Source organism: Schistocerca cancellata, chromosome 4 (genome assembly GCF_023864275.1).
Source record: "Schistocerca cancellata isolate TAMUIC-IGC-003103 chromosome 4, iqSchCanc2.1, whole genome shotgun sequence".
Lineage (NCBI taxonomy): Eukaryota > Metazoa > Arthropoda > Insecta > Orthoptera > Acrididae > Schistocerca > Schistocerca cancellata.
The window spans coordinates 815037603-815056189 of NC_064629.1; positions in this window are offsets into that span (position 1 = coordinate 815037603).

Genomic DNA, 18587 nt, shown 5'->3' on the forward strand with positions numbered 1-18587 from the left:
GTATAATTTTCGGCCTGACTTGAGTCAATTTTTATACTTAAATTATATGAGTATATTCCACATATAAAGATAATTTTACATGTATTTTATCCCGAAAATATTATTTTTCTGATAACATAATTTAATTTTTCATAACGATCCATTTAACAACATCGACCTCAACCATGAAAGTTAGTAATCACAACTGTTAGCTCAAATGAGTCAAGAACTGTTTATCTTGAAATGAATATTATTATGCTTTAGTTTTTATGCAAACAAAATTTGTGTTTTCATTTTTAATTTTTCTAGTTTTAGTATCGATAAGTCAATCGACAGTTATACAAAGAGAAGAAGCTGACAGTTTTTGTATTGTCAAAATTTGCAATCATCGTTATTAATTATTGAGAGCATAAATCTTTATGTAAATAATTATTTCCAGAAAACGTTATGTAAATCATACCTGAAAAGTAATTTCAATTAAGGCAGTCATTATAAAATTCATTTGGATTTAATCGAGTTCTAGGAGGATGTGGAAGCTATATACGTTATACTTATTGAAATTTTAGGCGCCAGGCGAGACATAACAGTTCAACTGTTGTCGAGATTGGTCACTGTAACTATCAAGTTCTTCGTATTGTGCTGAAATATTGCACAGGCATTAAATTAACAAGTAGTGTCGTAGAATGTGTCACCAATATATGAATAAATACTGATGACGTCAAAAAGCAACAATATTCCAGTGACTTTTACTGAAACAAAAAACCTTAGACCTATTAATTGGAGAGCATAAACAGGAACCGCCACCCTAGACAAACAGACAGCCATAGAAAAACAAGTAATGTTTATATGCTAATATAATGTGCCTGTCCTTATGAAATTATGTAAACGTTCACAACACTAAAATAGTTAGTTCAACGTAGGATATACAGGGTGTTACAAAAAGGTACGGCCAAACTTTCAGGAAACATTCCTCACACACAAATAAAGAAAAGATGTTATGTGGACATGTGTCCGGAAACGCTTAATTTCCATGTTAGAGCTCATTTTAGTTTCGTCAGTATGTACTGTACTTCCTCGATTCACCGCCAGTTGGCCCAATTGAAGAGAGGTAATGTTGACTTCGGTGCTTGTGTTGACATGTGACTCGTTGCTCTACAGTACTAGCATCAAGCACATCAGTACGTGGCATCAACAGGTTAGTGTTCATCACGAACGTGGTTTTGCAGTCAGTGCAATGTTTACAAATGCGGAGTTGGCAGACGCCCATTTCATGTATGGATTAGCACGGGGCAATAGCCGTGGCGCGGTACGTTTGTATCGAGACAGATTTCCAGAACGAAGGTGTCCCGACAGGAAGGCGTTCGAAGCAATTGATCGGCGTCTTAGGGAGCACGGAACATTTCAGCCTATGACTCGCGACTGGGGAAGACCTAGAACGACGAGGACACCTGCAATGGACGAGGCAATTCTTCGTGCAGTTGACGATAACCCTAATGTCAGCGTCAGAGAAGTTGCTGCTGTACAAGGTAACGTTGACCATGTCACAGTATGGAGAGTGCTATGGGAGAACCAGTTATTTCCGTACCATGTACAGCGTGCGCAGGCACTATCGGCAGCTGATTGGCCTCCACGGGTACACTTCTTCGAATGGTTCATCCAACAATGTAAATTTTCACAATCAACATGTGTGGGCTGACGAGAATTCGCACGCAATTGTGCAATCACGACATCAACACAGATTTTCTGTGAACGTTTGGGCAGACATTGTTGGTGATGTCTTGATTGGGCCCCGTGTTCTTCCACCTACGCTCAATGGAGCACGTTATCATGATTTCATACGGGATACTCTACCTGTGCTGCTAGAACATGTGCCTTTACAAGTACGACACAACATGTGGTTCATGCACGATGGAGCTCCTGCACATTTCAGTCGAAGTGTTCGTACGCTTCTCAACAACAGATTCGGTGACCGATGGATTGGTAGAGGCGGGCCAATTTCATGGCCTCCACGTTACATCAACTCTCTTGACTTTCATTTATGGGGGCATTTGAAAGCTCTTGTCTACGCAACCCCGGTACCAAATGTAGAGACTCTTCGTGCTCGTATTGTGGACGGCTGTGATACAATACGCCATTCTCCAGGGCTGCATCAGCGCATCAGGGATTCCATCCGACGGAGGGTGGATGCATGTATCCTCGCTAACGGAGGACATTTTGAACATTTCCTGTAACAAAGTGTTTGAGGTCACGTTGGTATGTTCTGTTGCTGTGTGTTTCCATTCCATGATTAATATGATTTGAAGAGAAGTAATAAAATGAGCTCTAACATGGAATGTAAGCGTTTCCGGACACATGTCCACATAAAATATTTTCTTTCTTTGTGTGTGAGGAATGTTTCCTGAAAGTTTGGCCGTATCTTTTTGTAACACCCTGTATACTCTCTGTACATCTACGAACATTTTGATAGTAAACAATATGTAACATTATAAAGTGCGTAACCTGCTGAATGGAGGCGGGGACTTCGTGGGGCTTGGCTGTTGATATACTTTCCGGGATGTGAGGTCGTGGTCCAAGAACTTTTCTGCTCCTTACCTTTCGTCCAGAACTGCGCTGGACTTCCTTAGAGGCGCTGCTCCGCTGAGTCTTGCCGACTCGGAGCAGCGCCTCTGAGGAAGTGCAGCGCAGTTCTGGACGAAACGTAAGGAGCAGAAACGGTCTTGGACCACGACCTCACATCCCGGAAAGTATATCAACAGCCATGTCACCCGGTCGTGAAAGCCTTCATTCTACAACTTCGTGGGGCTGTTCACTGAAGCTGCTCTCGAGTATATGAGTAGAAAAGTCGCAATGCCAGAAAACTGTAGCGAAATGCAGGAATAGCGGCAGAAAATCGAGGCTTGGTTCTGCAACAGAGAGTTAACTGTCGACAGAAGTAAACGTAAATCATTGCGAGTAAATGAACGGAAATGTTCTTTCCTGTGAATGCGCTATTATCGATAAATCACTAGAAACAGTAATAAGCGTAAAATATTTGGAAGCAGTCGTACGGAGAGATCTGAAATGACAAAACCACATGAAACTAGTTGCATGATAAGCAGATCCCAGCCTAAGATTCATTAAAATCAAACTAAGGAAATGTAATTCACCCATAAAGAGGTAAATAGTGAAACATTGTTTCGAATGATCTTTGAATATGCTCTTCAGTGTGGTACCCTTACTAGTTAGGATTAATAAATAAGGCCCAAAGAAAAATGGCGCATTTCGTTATGTGTTAGTTACTGCGCGATAGTGTCGTGGAAATGCTTTCCAGACTACGTTCACAGATGCTACAAGCGAGGCGTTGCGAATCACAAAACGGTTTACTGTTAAAACTGCAAGAACGCATATGCCAAGCAGAGTCGGGCAGTATATTATTTCCTTCCATGTATATCTCTAAAAGTAACTATGACGGAAGGAAAAATCAGAGAAATTTGACTCCATACTAAGGCTTACCGACATTCTTCACCCGCACTCTTAGCGATTGGGAAAAGAAAGGCTGGAAAATATAGTGGTACCAGAAGAGCCCTCCATTAGGCACCGAACTTTGGCTTGTGGACTGTGAAACTAGACAGTGACATTTTGGTAAGAACTGCGAAAGACGTCGACGTAAATACATCTTATGGAGAAAATGTTCGAGACATTATTCTTGAACAGAAAATGTTTTCACTAGTAGTTCAAATGGTTTAAATACTGAGTATCATTGTATTCATTCTGTGTGATTTAAGGGAAGCTTGGAAAAATCAAAAAAGTATGACATGGGGCCATGAGGGTCGATATTCCCATAATGGGAATCTATTATCCAAACCATATGTCTCCTGAATGCTGATCCAGTGTGTGCCTCTTTACTGGGGGGGAGGGGGGGGAGGAATGAATGCAAACACCTCTGTTATTCTCTTCGGTCACGGACTCATAACTAACTGACTGGGAAGTGCTAAAGAAAGCAACTTAAGTCTGAGTGAATAATGGATAGAAGGCATGTAATATAGAAAAAATTCCAAATATTCCCATCCGCGACAACCTAGCAATGAAAAAAAAAAAGAAAAACACTTGCCTTCACTTCAATGTGAATTTCTGGTACAGCAAAGCGGTACTTACTAGTGTTGTTTGCTCTTGGGTCGAAAACACTCATTTTCCTGAAAAGCCTTTCAGTAAAGACGTGTAATCTTACGAATGGGAAAGAATAGATTATGACTGAGTTCGCAGAATACCTCCTCAAAGTATATTCTGAGAATTAAAATAATAGAATTACGGATGTAGATGGGCTTAAGTTGCTAAAAAATTCCGGTAACCGTTTTTGTATATCATGAGGCGACTCCATACCTTGTAAATGATTATGTTAAATGTGTCTTACATCGCGTGAGGTTGATGTGTAATATCGCAAGCTTAAAGAACGATGTGTATGTGCAGGGTGAACCACGCCATGATCAAAATAACTTCGTGATGAATAAACGTTATATACCCATGTCTGCCAAAATGTTTAACTACTCCCTTGACAGTTTTTGTTTAACGAAATGTGTGGAAATAAGATGCTGATGCCACTGATGCATATGGACATAATTATATCTTCATGAATGTCACTCAGAAAATGGCATCACTCTTCGGTGTACATCTCAAATCAAATGAGGTTTATGGATGCAGGGCATGTATTTCGCTTTTTGAATCTGAATGTAAGTGATTCAAATGAATCTTCCACTTATACTACTCATTTTTTATGTACCTAAAGGGCTGTTATGTTATAATAACACCCATGTCATGCATTTATTTCTCTTCGTAAACGTTCTCCAGAAGGTACAAAATCCAGCCACAGAACTGTACAATGATTTAACTTAAACCTCAAGTGACGTCTTCTCTTTGAGGAAATAAAATGGCGTAGCCTTCATAGTTGATGGAAAACGACAGATACGCAGCTACTGGGGCAGCTTGCTCAAATAACATTCCGTGGTTAGCACACTGGACTCGCATTCTGGGGGACGACGGTTCAGACTAGCGTCCGGCCATCCTGATTTAGGTTTCCCGTGATTTCCCTAAATTGCTATGGGTCAGATGACGGGATGGTTCCTTTGAAAGGGCACGGCCGATTTCCTTCCCCATCTTTGACACCATCCGAGCTTGTACTCCGTGTCTAATGACCGCGATGTCTACGGGGTGTTAAACACAATCTTCTTCCTTTCTCCAAATAACATTCGTGGAAAACAGCCTCCAGAAAAATTCATTGAGGAAAATATATGAGTATTCCGAAAGACTTGCAAGTGATGCATTCGTTTACCATTATTTGTGTGTTAACTTCAACAATCATAACATAACACATCAAACGAGCTTTCTACAATTACTCGTACCGACAGCGCACGTACTTGAGTTTCTTTTCCTGTAGCATTTTAAATGGTCAATTTTCATCACTGAAGTCAGCTGCAGACGATAAAATATTCCAAGCTTCTGATCGCAGGCGAAGGAAGGAAGCAACCATTCCCCGAAGCCCTCGCGTTTAGTAATTACCGACAAGAATCCAACGCCGCAGTCCTTTGTGACAGTTTTAGCCTCGGGACAATGCCCTCGCAGCGGTATCTCCTTCACAGCAGTAGCTGTTACGCATATTCCATGGCACTCTGAAGCAATTTCACAGCTGTAGAAAATACCATAACTTTTTCTCACTCCAGCATCAGCACAAAACGGTTCGTTCATTCCACAACCACTTAAGAAATGTCGTTATTTACCTTCCGATATCAGTAAATCACTTCGCATGTTACCTTCCAGTAAATACACTCTAAGACAATAAAAAGTAAAGACACACCACGAAGGAATTACCTGAATGAGACGGAAATCGGTACATGTGACGTACGAGGGTCACTCCAAACGAAATGCACACTATTTTTTTAAAATCCATCTTTTATTCTACATGTTTGAAAGTTTTACAGTGTGTAGATACATCCTTTAGGAACAATATGTTCATTTCTCCACATAATTTACATCCCTCTCAACTGCCTTACGCCATCTTGGAGCCAGCGCCTATATAAACGCACGGTAAAATTCTGGACCAACCTGTTGGAGCCACTGTTTGGCAGCGTGCAACAAGGGAGTCATCATCTTCAAACCTTGTTCCACGAAGAGAGTCTATCAGTTTCCCAAAGAGATGATAGTCACACGGAGCCAGGTCAGGACTGTAAGGTGGGTGTTTCAGTGTTGTCCATCCGAGTTTTGTGGTCGCTTTTTTGACTGACATGTGGCCGTACATTGTCGTGCAACATCAAAACACCCTGCTTTTGCCGATATGGTCGAACACGACTCAGTCGAGCTTGAAGTTTCTTCAGTGTCGTCACATATGCATCAGAATTTATGGTGGTTCCACTTGGCATGATGTCCACAGGCAAGAGTCCTTCGGAATCGAAAAACACCGTAGCCATAACTTTTCCAGCAGAAGGTGTGGTTTTGAAATTTTTTTTGGTGAATTTGCATGATGACACTCCATTGATTGCCTCTTCGTCTCTGGTGAAAAATGATGGAGCCATGTTTCATCACCTGCCACAATTCTTCCAAGAAATTCATCTCCACCATTCTCGTACTGTTCCAAAAGATCGCTGCATACCGTTTTTCCTGTTTCTTTGTGAGCCATTTTCAACATCCTGGGAACCCACCTGGCACAAACCTTTTTTAACGCCAACACTTTCAGTATTCTGCAAACACTTCCTTCACCTATCCCAACGTAGTGTGACAGTTCGTTCACTGTGATGCGTCTGTCAGCAGTCACCAATTCGTTAACTCTCTGCACATTGTTTGGGGTGTGTGCAGTACGAGGCCTGCCACTGCGAGGACAATCCTCACTATTGCCATGCCCGCTTTCAACACGTAACCTGCTTGCCCACCGACTAACTGTACTGCGATCGACAACAGCATCTCCATACACCTTTTTCAACCTCTTGTGGATCTTTCCCACTGTCTCGTTTTTCACAGCACAGGAATTCTATGACAGCACGTTGCTTCTGACGAACGTCAAGTGTATCAGCCATTTTGAAGACATGCTGTGATGGCGCCGCTCACGGGAACAGGCTGAACTAAGTTTGAAAACAAGCGGAAATCTACCCACTGTAAAACTTTCACACATGCAGAATGAAAACTGTATTTTTACAAAAATAGTGTGCATTTCTTTTGGAATGACCCTCGTACATGTACAGACAAACAAATGATTAAAATTACACAAAAATTTGTTGATTTATTCAAGAGAAATAGCATCACAAATTGAACAAGTCAGCTACGCATTGGTCCATCTCTGGCCCTGATGCAAGCATTATTCGGCTTGGAATTAATTGATTGATAGAGTTACTGGATATTCTCCTGAGAGATATCGTCCCACATTCTGTCCAATGATCGTCGAAGTCCCGAGCTGGTTGGAGGGCCCTACCCTGAATGCTCGAAACGTTCTCAAATGGAGAGAGATCCGGCGACCTTGCTGGCCGAGGTATGGTTTGGTAAGCACGGAGACAAGCAGCAGAAACACTCGCCCTGCGTGGCCGGGCATTATCCTGCTGAAATGTAAGCCCAGAATGCTTTAAGCGTGCCGCGGATGACAAACAAAGGGGTCTTGTTATGAAAAGAAATGGCACCCCAGATCATTACTCCTGGTTTGTCGGGCCCATGGCGAGCGACATTCAGTTTGGTAACCCACCACTGTCATTGGCTTGTCCAGATACTTCTTCGCTGGTCATCAGGGCTCATTTTGTAGCGGGACTCATCACTGAAGACAATTCTACTCTAGTCAATGAGATTACAGACTGAAGACTTGTCTGGAGACACTCCGGGCAGCTGTGGAATACCAACCTGTTTGTCTGTACATTAACATCACATGTACCGATTTCTGTCCCATTCCGATAATTCTTTCGTGGTATGTCATTATTTTGTTCTTAGTCTGAATGTTACCGCCCTCGCAATGCTCACCGATCTTTCTATAATCTGAAATTTTGTGTACCTGGAAGCTGTGCAGAAACGGCTTCGCTCCAATCGTTGCCAATTCCACCCCATCTCAGTTGTGTATTTGAAGTAACATTTGGGCGACCTTCCCTAGGAGTTACTTTAGCTGATTTGTATGATAAAAATCTCGAAAGTGCGGAAAACGTTCTCCCATTAGTGTCTGTTTTTATGACACTGACGTTAAAGCCTTATTGCCCACAAATTTTGACATTTTGGCTCACGTAATTTTATTTAGTTATGAGTTACTTGTTCAAGGGCTAAGAGATCACGCATCGAAAAATAAATTTCATATTATGTCATTATTAGGCAACGGCCTTGCCGCAGTGGATGTGTGTTCCCGTGAGATCACCGAAGTTAAGCGCTGTTGGGCGTGGCCGGCTCTTGGATGGGTGACCATCCAGCCGCCATGCGCTGTTGCCATTTTTAGGGGTGCACTCAGCCTCGAGATGCCAATTGAGGAGCTACTCGACCGAACAGTAGCGACTTCGGTCAACAATATCATCATAACGACCGGGAGAGCGGTGTGCTGAACCCACGCCCCTCCAGTCCGCATCCTCCTCTGAGGACGACACGGCGGTCGGATGGCCCCGGTGGGCCACTCGTGGCCTGAAGACGGAGTGCTTTTTTTATGTCATTATTAATTGCTACCAGTAGCATTTATATTATAGCACTATATGATTTCAATATGTTGTGCGAATAGTTTTCATTAGTGTTAGAAACTGACAAAAACGCAAGAATCCGAGAACAAACGAGACAGTATTAGTGAAGAACTAGGCAGGGCCTGAATGAAAAAATTCGTTCGTTACTAAAACACTACACATGACCTAACAATACAAGCTGTCTGAAAATTAAGGTCCAAAACTTCGAAACGCATAATGGCATTGAAGTAACGTAAAAATGACTTAACAGTTTTGTTGTAGTAGATAAGAAATTCGAGCACACAGACTCATTGATGCTCGTCAAATAACAGCAGATTAATCTTATATCTCGGCGAGAACAGTCTATCAACTGCCAGTTAACTATCATATGTCTGATATCAATCTACGTAAATTACCTGCCGGAATTCATTATCCTGGAGACGTCACAATACAACTGCAGTGAAACTTCGAGAATTTTCCAACATAAAAAGTAAGCTAGCTCCAGCAAGTACATAATCACCAGAGCAAAACTCTATTGCTGTACCAGAAATGTTTATTAAAGGTTAATTTTTTTTAATTTCAATATTTTTTGAACACAAGAATTTACTGTAAAAAACTTTGTGATCTGGATAAATCATAATTAAATCTCTGATGTAAATACATTCAAAATTCGATGGAAAGGAATTTACTTTCAGAGATGTTTTTACATTTATAATTAATATACATCCCAGCTTTAGTTAACTGCAACAGGATATTTTATGACCACAGAAATCTGTAGACTTTAAACACGGAACGAATATCTGTTAATCAAACTAATTCCTGATTTTGGTACAATATGTATTCAATGTGCTGGAAGAAGTGCAACGTTTATCGTGAGGTGCAGTGAGCTAAAGAAATACAGTATAACACTGCTAGCACGGGGGCGTGCTGAAATGTAATGTCTCTGAATTTTTTATGTGAAAACTCTTGGTTTTTTAAATAAAATAAACTTTACTAACAATTTACATCTTTATACTTCATGTCTACATAGTTATTTCTCAACATAGTCACCCTGACGACGAACGCATTTCACCCAACGAGAGATCAATTTATTGATACCGTCACTGGAAAAAAATGGTTCAAATGGCTATGAGCACTATGGGACTTAACACCGGAGGTGAATCAGTCCCCTAGAAGTAAGAACTACTTAAACCTAACTAACCTAAGGACATCACACACATCCATGCCCAAGGCACGATTCGAACCTGCGACCGTAGCGGTCTAGGCGCTACAGTCTGGAACCTCGCGACCGCTACGGTAGCAGGTTCGAATCCTGCCTCGGGCATGGATGTGTGTAATGTTCTTAGGTTATTTAGGTTTAAGTAGTTCTAAGTTCTAGGGGTCTGATGACCACAGCAGTTAAGTCCCATAGTGCTTAGAGCCATTCGAACCAATCTTACGTGTGAGACTTTGTACAACGCCATTTCTCCTAGTCTATCAAACTCCGGTGACTTACGTTCTGTCGCTGAAAGTTTATTTTCGCGCAACAAAGTCAGGGTTTTTTCTCTTGCAGATAGAGGTATACAACCCTTATTGCTCCGATAATCTATGGAAACTGCAATACCGGTATGGAGGCATGATAACATGACACTTAAAGGAAGTTATGACAAGTGTATAAGACACAAAAAACATAAAATAGCACACGTTTGGGCTAAGAAACGTCTCTTGTACATCTCTTTTGGGCGTAATTGTTAATTGATTATATTACCTTCTTGCACAATATCTTCCCTACAGGTCCACGTTCTTCTAATTTAATTCCAAGGTAATTTTAATGGACTCCCACGTCTTGATCCAGAAATGCGTACGAACATACAGCACTTTTCATAATCATGGTCTCCTTGAAAGAAACACGATTATAGCACCACATTGCAACCCTCTTCCATCCATACCAATCTCTCCCGTTGCAAACTTCCCGCTGCTCTCAGCAGCATTAATCTCCTGTAATCTTCATATTGATATATCATCCGCTGTCTCATCAAACAAGCAGGAAAGTATGCCGCGAACTGACGATTATCCACTGATGCGTTCAGTTTCAACCAAGAGCATGAGTTCAAAAGCAGAGGCGTTATAATCGAGCAACCTCGCGAACGAAAAGCCATCATCGAATATTCAAGAATCACACACGAACTTTATTGTATTTTAATGCTTTTTACTTCACTACCGGTATTTTTAATTCTGAAAATATTACCTATTTTATATTTTTAAAGTTTGTAAGCTGAAGGCTAACCATAATACTTACAGCTTAGAGATTGTTTCCTTGCAGTATAGTGAGGGATGAATTAATAAATCAGGAAAACGAAACGATTTAAACACTTTATCGATAGCGTTCCATGAGAGATAATTATACCCCACTGATACCACCCTGCGCAATGTCAGAAAGTTACGTTGTTACAACGAGTCTGCCTTAACACCGAAAATGCAGGTAAAATACCTTCTGCACTATCCAAAATTTTTCGCCGTTTAATATCCGTTGGTAACTTGTACTGTACTTGTGATTCTGAATCTTTAAGCTTTAGTACAGCAACTATATTTAATACATATTCGATGTAATAGTGTATTTATTTCTGACTGTGTATAATTGACTGTATTTATAATGAGAAGATTGTAAATTGCTGGGTAATAGCCAAGGGAACTTTATTTAAATGTATCGACAGCAACGACGAAATGACAGTAGCAGTGCCGTTGTCTATTTTTGCGTATGTAGAGTCCTGTCACGTTGCGAGCAGAGAGGAGGCAAAACAGACTGAGTCATGAAAGAGTGCGGAAGTGTTTGTTAGGAGCTCCCCCAGACGCAGTCTGCAGTTATGATCGCGCTACTGTATGCACACCAAAGTCGTTAACCCGCGAGTAATGAGAGCGTGGTAGGACTGGACAGGCCGGGAAGCTAAAATTCTAACTAGTGCCTGTCCCATAATTATCCGTGGCTCTGGACACGAATCGAGGTTCCCAACCAGCAGCAATAGCGACAGCTCAGCATTGTCGTCGGCTACGTTCTTCGTCATCCGCACAGCCACAACATCGTAAGACTGTTAAGTGAAAAATTATAAACTTATACAGGCGTTACCTAGAGGCATGTACACTCCTGGAAATTGAAATAAGAACACCGTGAATTCATTGTCCCAGGAAGGGGAAACTTTATTGACACATTCCTGGGGTCAGATACATCACATGATCACACTGGCAGAACCACAGGCACATAGACACAGGCAACAGAGCATGCACAATGTCGGCACTAGTACAGTGTATATCCACCTTTCGCAGCAATGCAGGCTGCTATTCTCCCATGGAGACGATCGTAGAGATGCTGGATGTAGTCCTGTGGAACGGCTTGCCATGCCATTTCCACCTGGCGCCTCAGTTGGACCAGCGTTCGTGCTGGACGTGCAGACCGCGTGAGACGACGCTTCATCCAGTCCCAAACATACTCAATGGGGGACAGATCCGGAGATCTTGCTGGCCAGGGTAGTTAACTTACACCTTCTAGAGCACGTTGGGTGGCACGGGATACATGCGGACGTGCATTGTCCTGTTGGAACAGCAAGTTCCCCTGCCGGTCTAGGAATGGTAGAACGATGGGATCGATGACGGTTTGGATGTACCGTGCACTATTCAGTGTCCCCTCGACGATCACCAGTGGTGTACGGCCAGTGTAGGAGATCGCTCCCCACACCATGATGCCGGGTGTTGGCCCTGTGTGCCTCGGTCGTATGCAGTCCTGATTGTGGCGCTCACCTGCACGGCGCCAAACACGCATACGACCATCATTGGCACCAAGGCAGAAGCGACTCTCATCGCTGAAGACGACACGTCTCCATTCGTCCCTCCATTCACGCCTGTCGCGACACCACTGGAGGCGGGCTGCACGATGTTGGGGCGTGAGCGGAAGACGGCCTAACGGTGTGCGGGACCGTAGCCCAGCTTCATGGAGACGGTTGCGAATGGTCCTCGCCGATACCCCAGGAGCAACAGTGTCCCTAATTTGCTGGGAAGTGGCGGTGCGGTCCCCTACGGCACTGCGTAGGATCCTACGGTGTTGGCGTGCATCCGTGCGTCGCTGCGGTCCGGTCCCAGGTCGACGGGCACGTGCACCTTCCGCCGACCACTGGCGACAACATCGATGTACTGTGGAGACCTCACGCCCCACGTGTTGAGCAATTCGGCGGTACGTCCACCCGGCCTCCCGCATGCCCACTATACGCCCTCGCTCAAAGTCCGTCAACTGCACATACGGTTCACGTCCACGCTGTCGCGGCATGCTACCAGTGTTAAAGACTGCGATGGAGCTCCGTATGCCACGGCAAACTGGCTGACACTGACGGCGGCGGTGCACAAATGCTGCGCAGCTAGCGCCATTCGACGGCCAACACCGCGGTTCCTGGTGTGTCCGCTGTGCCGTGCGTGTGATCATTCCTTGTACAGCCCTCTCGCAATGTCCGGAGCAAGTATGGTGGGTCTGACACACTGGTGTCAATGTGTTCTTTTTTCCATTGCCAGGAGTGTATTTCACTAACTTGAATAACAACCTGCAATAATTGAAACTTGTAGGACACCTGTGTTGTCATTGTCCTTTGCCATTATTACCAAGCGGGGTCCCTTTCCTTTCTACGCAATCAACGACTGTCGTAAAATTATGGGAACTGATTAAGTATTTATTAACAATTTTGTGTGTTTGCTAATGACCGGTTTCAGTCTAAATTTTCTGCTCTTGTACTGTTCATTCTCGTATTGCAAACCGAGGCTTAACTAACCTGCAGTTCTGAGTATTAACATCATTCACTTAAAGTAACGTAAAATTACACTGGCAAAACTAATAACTAAAGATACAGCACAGATTAAGAGTGCTGCATTTCATTTATTCTGTATTTGTCTTAGCAAGAGACTTCTGCTGGCTTAGTATGTATTTTACTGTTGTTATATTAACAGTAAAATCAGTTGCTCATTTGCTGAAAGGGAATTCAATTCAACCTTTCAATGATCAAAAGGAAATTACTTGCCCTTTTCTAAATTGTCCATTATGTTACACTGATGTCACTGAAAGTATTTTTTTTACATAACAAAGTTTTAATTACATTTATTTAACCAGTAATTCCATTTAACTGTACGTTCCAAATTTAGTATTTCAGAACAAGTAACTGCAAACTCAGTGCTTTCTGATTCATTCATTTAATTTTTCGTGAACTGTTTTGCTGTGGAAAAGCGTGACAATCTTCTGTAGCCACGCCAGTGGTTTTTTGCTTAAATTGCTTTGCCATAGCCGGCCAGAGTGGCTGAGCGTTTCTAGGCGCTACAGTCTGGAGCCGCGCGACTGCTACGGTCGCAGATTCGATTCCTGCCTCGGGCATGGATGTGTGTGATGTCCTTAGGTTAGTTAGGTTTAAGTAGTTCTAAGTTCTAGGAGACTGATGACCTCAGATGTTAAGTCCCATAGTGCTCAGAGCCATTTGAACCATTGCTTTGCCATTACCTTTCTTAAGATTCTGGTGATTTGTTGCCTTAATGAGCTGGCGACCGTTTAATTATCCCCTTTTTAGCTTATCAGTGTTTTATTTGTATTATAAGTAATTTTTGTTGTAAATATTACGTGGTACCGTTTTCCCCCCTGTGTGGTTTGTGAGCGATTGCAGTATATTCCACCCACTTCAAAATTATCATCAGTATTTGGATTAGGTTTAGAATAGATTCTTCCTTCAGAAGGGTCTGTTGTACATTTTTCTCCAACCAACCGGTATTATTTTGCTTCGGTAACGAGAGCCTTACTCACTGTAAAATTTCGTTATGCATCACTGTCAATTATATCACAATCCAGTAGGCCGATTAGGAAGGGGTTACAAGCCTTTCTCGAATTTGGTTTATGGCCTCATGAAATTGTGGCCCATTTGTGACTCAGACTACTACAACGTATTTTTGCACGAGATACGGGATGGTGGCAACAGGATGACTCGTAAACCTAGCAGTGGACCACGAAAGTTGATTTGAGCATGGGGTAACACGTCAGTAGCACGTTTGCGAAAGACTACAGAGATAAGAGTAGCAACAATCAACCTTGATTGTTGGAACAATGTTGAAAACATGCTGTGAGCGTGCCATCGTGCGCCTGCACATTTCGCCAGCGTTGGTTGCATCGTACAAAGCGTTGGCATTCGCTTATTTCCTTACGTGGGAGAGCGATGACACAGAACATAGAGGCTACACGTCACCGCAGAAAATTTGGTCAAGACTGGCAACAACCATCTTTTTCAATGAGTTCACTTGATCTTGAGCTACAGCAATCATGTCATGTAGTATCAGAAATTACAGAGGTGAATGCAGTGTTCTAGAGTGCATTAGCTGGTCAATCGTATGTTGTACGGCATGATACACTGGTGGCTATCAAGACAACTAAAAAAATGGTTCAAATGGCTCTGAGCACTATGGGACTTAACATCTATGGTCATCAGTCCCCTAGAACTTAGAACTACTTAAACCTAACTAACTTAAGGACGGCACACAACACCCAGTCATCACGAGGCAGAGAAAATCCATGGCCCCGCCGGGAATCGAACCCGGGAACCCGGGCGTATCAAGACAACCCAATGAGCTCTGAAAGGAAGGTTCCCACAAAAGCCACTTTGATATTGGGAAAGTTGTAAAGCTCAGTGTTGTATTTGTTATGACACTCGAATATTCATCAGTGCAATTGAAAATGGGAAATTGGGTTGAAGATATCTTGAAGGTAGCTCTCCAGTGACATGCATATTCGCATATTCATGCTACAACATGCACAGACTTTAACTGTGTCAGCTACATTAAATACTGATTTTGGCACGTAATATTATTGCACTGACCCATAAATTGAATTGTTTCTTTATAAAGCAAAATTTCATTTGGGTACTGAATTCGATAATACACATAAACACATTTGTAAAGGCTGTGTCCGTAACTACGTGTTAAACTCTCAAATACTCGTAACTAGTCTATAAAATATTCATTTAATAGTCATTACACATTTTAAATACTTCATTTCATCAGTCTTGACGTTACGTATTTACAGTATTCCGCAGCCTTTATTAAGTGGATGAATGATTTTATATATATACGTGTGTCTCAAAAGGTTGCTTATTTATTTTTATTTGGGCTGGACCGCTATCGGGCTACATGCTCATCTTCAGCGGTCGTACAATTTTTTGTTGTGTTCTCATAGAATATATGTTGGTGCTTTTGGAGATTCTACTTTTAATTTTTAGCTGGTTTTCAGCGAGATGACTAGGTACAGAGTGTTTTTGGTATTTTAATAGAAGATTTAGTTAATTTAAGGGAATTCAAACATGATGCTATTATTTTCACAATTATGACTACATATTAATTATTTCCATTCTCTTATAGTCTACTAACAAAAGTGAAGGTTCAGAATATACATTTTTAAGTAGAAGTATAAATTGCAGCAGTCAATTAATTATTTTCCTAGAAAGAAAATATTCTTTTTCTCTATTAACGTTAACATCTCTATTTAGAGCTGCACGTTAGCCACCTAATAGGTAAGATTTGGAGGTAAAATTGTTTCAACTCTTATATAGTAAGTAGTTTCCTATTGTTTCATCTACTGTTATGACAAAAATAAAGTAGTAAGGGATCATATGGAAATTACAGTGCATTTACTGTTAATAATGTTGTATCTGTTTTTTCTATACTAGGTTGTGTGGATCTGTATCGAGGTGTATTACTGCGGACAAAAATAAGTCAGTCACTTAAACAAGGAATAACATTGAATCTGATGCTGCTGAACATTGTATGTCCGATCTAATGTTTAGCAAACATGTGGATCACAGGTTAATGGAAGGACCAAATGTACTGTCACATGTGATAAAAATTATTAAGGTTGTCATCTGCAGTACGATTGCGGCACCGAAAGTATCAGAAAACGAACTTCCGTATTACTTAACTGGTCACAACTCGCTCACAATGAAATAATTGATAGTTGAACGCCGCACACACGAACAGCAGTACTAATTATTGAAGCCCATAAATTATATTACTGAAGAAGAGATCTTCAACCTTAGAAACTACACTTTGTGAGACAATAATTATAATGATAATAATAATAATAACAAGACTATGTAACTGACTTAAGCAAACTTTATTCTTTTTCGGGTCTCAAACAGTAGCGTACAGTCAGTCACTGCTTTGCCTACACATTCATAATAGTAATGAGGTAGCAAATTGGGTCGAAAGAGGGGGAAGAAGTGACAAAGGAGAGAAAAAATTAAGACGAGCCACATCGCCGTGTGATCTCTGGGAGTAATCAGCCTCTCAATTTGTGGCTATGAGTATTTCCGAACGTGTTATTTATTTAATACGTGTTGAATATCCGTTTCGAGTAAACTATCATGTGTAAAGCTGCATGAACGCTGTTTTTTTCGTTATGCTTTTGGACATTAACGAATCTATCTTCCGCAGTATAAAGTCAAGTCATTGTAATTTTTTATGTAACAACTTTGTGGGTGAAGTAGTGATACTCGGACAATAAACTAGTTTTCAATGTAAATACATAATTATTTTCAAGATGTATTTAATACTGTAGCATGTGTGCTCAGTTACTTTTGCGTAATATTATCAAAATATTTAGGGTACAAGCGGTTTCCGTTCCTAATACATATTGTGGATTCTTCCGCTGGAAGAAAGGGAAAGAGAAAGAGATAGAGATAGAGATAGAGATAGAGAGAGAGAGAGAGAGAGAGAGAGAGAGAGTGAAAGAAAGGAAAGTTTCTAAACTCAGTTGTACATTATTTTACTCCTACAAATTGAGTGATTTTTGGACTTATCTTTCTCTTCCTGATCGAGAAGACGAAGAAAATTCGTTTATTCAACTCACCTGTAACAAAAGAAACAAACAAGGTAAAAATTCTGGTACATATATATCATGTAGACAATTTCAGTATTCAGTAGCTTTAAAAGATGTGTTATTCCACAAATAATATCGACATTTGATTATGTTATGTGATTTTTCTGTTTCTACTTGTATTATAACATATTTATAAATGAAAAGCAGGAAAATGTAGTTGTTCTAAAGCACACTGTACAAAACTACATTTTTGTGATGATGATGATGATGTTTGGTTTGTGGGGCGCTCAACTGCGTGGTTATCAGCGCCCGTACAATTACCCAATCTTTGCTCAGTCCAATTTCGCCACTTTCCGGGATGATGATGAAATGATGAGGACAACACAAACACCCAGTCATCTCGAGGCAGGTGAAAATCCCTGACCCCGCCGGGAATCGAACCCGGGACTCCGTGCTCGGGAAGCGAGAACGCTACCGCGAGACCACGAGCGGCGGACTTTACTACATTTTTGTGCTTTTCACTTATAAATCAAAATTTTTCTACCTTTACATATACGTTTATTCACAAATTCACCCTAAAATATTATTAATTATATTGCTAAGGCACTGGTTGTTTCCAATTTATTTTCCTGCTACCGTCACTGCAACGCCGAGTTTAGAAGCTCGCTGCAAAAAATTTAGCGCCCCGTGCCTACAGTAACTGTAAAGACTGAAGTATAACTGTTTGCCCATAATTAATTAAGCGTTTGGTAATTTAAATTAAGTAAACAACCATATATTTATCTAATGCGACAAAAATCAATATTTTGTGTCTGACAGATTTTCATTCGATTCACTATGCTTTTCGAAGCGACACAGTCATCCGAATGTCGATAACTTTTTGTCTCAGATCTTTAAATACAACAGTAGCAAGCACATGCATCGCTTTCCACTAGCCAAAAACATGAATATTAATAAAGCGGTTGTAACTGTTAAACAATGTGATCCATTTGATGACGATCATGTGGCCATCAAAACCAGCTGAGTCTCGAATATAAGTATAGCTGTCGCAAAATGTTTATAGACTTCCTACGGTTAACCAGTCACAGAGCTCAAATAGCAGACCGTGGTCCGCT